The sequence below is a fragment of the Pelobates fuscus genome, chromosome 3 (genome assembly GCF_036172605.1).
Source record: "Pelobates fuscus isolate aPelFus1 chromosome 3, aPelFus1.pri, whole genome shotgun sequence".
In the NCBI taxonomy this organism is placed as follows: Eukaryota; Metazoa; Chordata; class Amphibia; order Anura; family Pelobatidae; genus Pelobates; species Pelobates fuscus.
In genome coordinates, this window is record NC_086319.1 from 167,325,887 (window position 1) to 167,330,533 (window position 4,647).

Sequence of the window (4,647 nt, forward strand, 5' to 3'; positions counted from 1 at the left end):
CTCTTTTCTATTTTTTTTTTTTTTTTTTTTTCTCTCTTCCTCCCCACCTGCTGACTGTCTAATCACCACTCGCTCACCAAGGGACTGAGCGCAACGGCAACATGCCTGGAAAACAACCGAAGACCATCACAGAGGACTATCCAGCTCCCAACGGGCAAACATGCTCCACCACCATCAAAGCTAACTAGCCCACCGAACGTCTAAGTCATATTCGCCACCTCCCACATAAGCCGCCGACACAGGTCTGGATTCGCCTCCCCACGGCAGGCCTGAGAAATGACCCTTACCGAACATGTTCCACCACCCCCCTTTCTTGGAGCCCCCTCATCTGCAAACCAGAAAGACTGCACATCGAGATACCGCACCTGAACGAGAACGATGGGGGAGAGGACCTAAAGCGCAAGTACACCCCAGGGGACCACAACCCCCCTCAGGCATAACACCACATGACAGCACACACAGTGTCAACACTCACACACCATCTCCTGAGACACACTCACCATCGCACTTACACGACGACATACCACACACTGGTGCCAAACTAAAACTGTGGGGAACAGGGACACATACACTGGGCTCCATCATGATTGCAATGTTAAATCTGGGTTCCAACTGGACTGCAGCTATTTGTCTATACTCCTATAAACGTACTGTGAATGCTAAACTAATAGGAGATATGGGGTACGTGATATGTGATATATGATATGTGACATGCGCTATATAGTATGAGTTATGAGATATGAGTTATGTGATATGCGAGAAGTACTCGCCCCAAGACATAGAGACTGCCAGCCACCAGAGAGCACTAAACACAACCCACAGGGACACTAAGATGACAAAGCCTAAACAAGACAGGCCGAACAATCAACCTGCCGCCAGGACTTAGGAAACTGCACCCAAGACGAGCACCCTAGTTGAACTGACCTACTCACGTATGCACCCTAATGTACTCCCCAACTAACCGTGCGACACTGCCGCCCCACAGGGACACCTACCACCACTGGACACTCACTGAATTACGCAAAACTGAACAAGGCACGAGACTCCCCATAAAGAGGGCATTTTAGCTTCACTGAGACAACCCCAGCTAAACCCGGGACATACCTCAACTAGCATAACGACCCCCCCACCCCCCCCCTCCCCCCCCTTATTTTTAAATTTTTTTTTTCTCCTTTCTCCTTTCATATATTCGTTCCCTCCCCCTGGGAAGGGTACCTCTAGGCCTAGGGTGACCTACACAACACAACCTACCGACGGACACCACAGGATGACCCCAACGCCATATGGGCACGGTCACGTTATTTTTTCTTAAAAACTGTTTTGGATGTTACAAATGTTCTCTTTGTTGAAGTTCCATACAATGTTTATACCTTGCATGTTGTTCTTCCTTAAACCCCCTAAGATGCTCTCACCACGCATACCTCATGATACGACCCACGAGTGGGCAAACACGGAAGCCCGCACACACGTATCATAGGCCGCTCCCGCGGCCCCGCCCAACATGGGTGCCACAACCCTTTAAGCACCAAAACTAGGTAGCAGCTAGGTTCGGAAGTGGACCAACTGTGACACACCGTCCAACAAGAAGTCACTAGAGGGCGACCCACCCTCCCCCTGGCGCCACCAACCCCACGGGTTTACTGCCAGTAACCTGTGAGGTGGACACTGGGGACAACGTCCCTAGACTCCCACCTACCAGCGGCACACTACCCCTAACTACTGTCGCCCCGGCAACCCGACAACACCCATAGGTGTTACTCCACTCCACTCACTTCTTGGACGCTTGACCCCCCTCTCCCTCCACAACCCTCCCTACTTCCCTACCCTCCTAGAACCCAGATACCTCCACCTGCCTATACCTCCCCCACCAACTGCTTCGACCCGGACGTAGCTCAACGAAATGAGCTCGCCCCCCCCGCTCTCCGCGCCCCTGGTGGGGGAAGACACGACAAGACTGGCCTCAATCTCTACACGATCAACGCGAGGGGCCTCAACTCCCCACATAAACGGGCCAGAGCGCTTCGAGAGATCAAGGCGTTGGGAGTGTCGATCGCCTTCTTCCAGGAAACCCACTTCCGTGCAACCCAGGCCCCAAAGTTCTCCAACAAACATTACCCCATCGGCTACTTCGCGCACAACCCCTCGACTAAATTCAAGGGAGTGGCCATACTATTTTCAGCAGATATCCAGTTCCACCTGGAAGCGGAAGTAAAGGACACGGAAGGCAGATACCTCTTCCTCAAAGGGGTAATAGGCGACTCCAAAATCACACTCGCGAACCTGTATCTCCCGAATAAAGGCCAAAAAACGTTCCTGGCCGCTGCCCTGAGGACTCTGGAAACATTCGAAGAAGGTACCGTCATACTCGGAGGGGACTTCAATGCCCCCTTGGACCCTAAAATGGACACATCGAAAGGCACATCTACGATACCAGACCATGTCCTTAAGGGCATGAGGACTCTCCTCTCGACCCACCAACTCGCAGACTCCTGGCGCATCCTCCACCATGCAGATAGGGACTATACCTATTATTCGACACCACACAGAACCTACTCGAGACTGGATTACTTTTTCACCCAACACAGGCACCTAGACACACTGATAGCGGCCCGCATAATGCCCATGACTTGGTCAGACCACGCACCGGTGATCCTCACCATCGAACATCCCAAACCCTTTAGATCACAATGGACGTGGAAGTTAAATGAATCCCTCCTAGAGGACCCGCTTATTCAGACAGAAATACGGAACGCCCTGGAACACTTCTTCCTCACCAATACGCCACCTGAATCCACACAACCCACCATCTGGGAAGCACATAAGTGTGTCATTAGAGGGATCCTTATCAAACATGGCACCCGCCTGAAACAATCTCGCGCACAAGAAATCACGCACCTTGTCACCCAGATAGCCCAGCTGGAAGCTGTACACAAACATACCCTCCACGATGACGCCCACAAACAACTCCTGGAGGCCAGAGCGAAACTCAACTCATGCCTCCAATCCAAGATTCAATTCCAGTTCCAACTCACAAAGAAAACATTTTACGAATTTGGAAACAAAAGCGGCAAACTGCTCGCAAGGGCACTGAAGACGCAGAGGCTCAAGAGTCACGTACAAAAGATCCTCGTGGCGGGGACACCCCTGCTCAGACCAAAAGCCATAGCCGAAGGTTTCCGACAATACTACTCCTCCCTATACGGCATACCTCCGAACATCTCATGCGCGAACACTACAGAGGAGACCTTCACAGCACGCCAGAAAGCATATATCGCGCAACACCTGACCTCCAAGCTCACGCCTCAGGCCAAAGCCACACTGGAGGAAGACATCACGAGTGAAGAAATACGCTTAGCCATCAAACTGGCTAAGCAAGGGAAGAGCCCTGGACCAGATGGATACACGGCGAAATACTACAAGCTGTTTGCGGATGTCCTCACTCCCCATATGCTCACCCTATATAACTCCATCCAAAACGGAAGCTCCCTGGACCCCAACACGCTCCTAGCCCATGTCGTGGTAATACCGAAGGAAGGAAAGGACCCGTCCTCCTGCACTAGCTACCGTCCGATATCCCTACTAAACGCTGATCTTAAGCTATTTGCCAAGATCCTGGCCCTGCACATCCAACCCTTATTACCGGACCTCATCCACCCTGACCAGGTGGGATTTGTTGAGGGACGAGAAGCCAGAGACAACACCATCAAGGCACTCAATCTGATCCACGCAGCAAGGAGAGGTTCATCGCCCACCCTGCTAGTCTCAACGGACGCGGAAAAAGCGTTTGACAGGGTGGACTGGTCCTTCCTCATGACCACACTTGAACACCTCGGCATGGGCCCACACATGATGGCATGGATATCGGCCCTATATACCAACCCGGTGGCCCGAGTCCAGGTAAACGGAATCCTCTCTGACCCATTCGAGATTAGAAACGGCACCAGACAGGGATGCCCACTATCGCCCCTGCTCTTCGTCATCAGCCTGGAACCGTTCCTTAACGCCATCCGAACCCAATCCGACATCACTGGGATCAGAGGCAGCTGGGGAGACAGCAAAGTATCTGCATACGCGGATGATCTCCTATTCACTATCACCAACCCAGCATCCTCCCTCAGAGAGCTACTGCGTCAATTCGACATATACGGCACACTGTCGAACTTAAAAATAAACTTCACGAAATCGGAAATCCTCAATGTAGGATGCCCCCAAACATTGGTAACCGCGCTGCAAAAGGACTTCCCCCTCCACTGGTGCTCTGAGGCAATCAAATATCTGGGGACTTGGCTATCGGCTGACCTCTCAGACACCTTCCGCATTAACTTCCCGCCCCTCCTGGACAGGATAAAAAAAGATCTAAACTCCTGGCAACTCCCTCACATCACATGGTTAGGAAGGATTAGCGTACTTAAAATGAACATACTCCCACGCATTTTATATCTCCTACAAACCCTACCAATACACATCCCCAAAGCCTTTTTCACGCAAACCAGGCAGATAATGACAGACTATGTCTGGTATCACAAAAGAGCAAGACTGAATTACGCCACCCTCACAAAACCTAAACAGCACGGGGGACTAGGACTGCCAGACCTCGCTAAATATCGACGGGCCGTCCACCTCCAGCGCCTGATCGAATGGACGCAC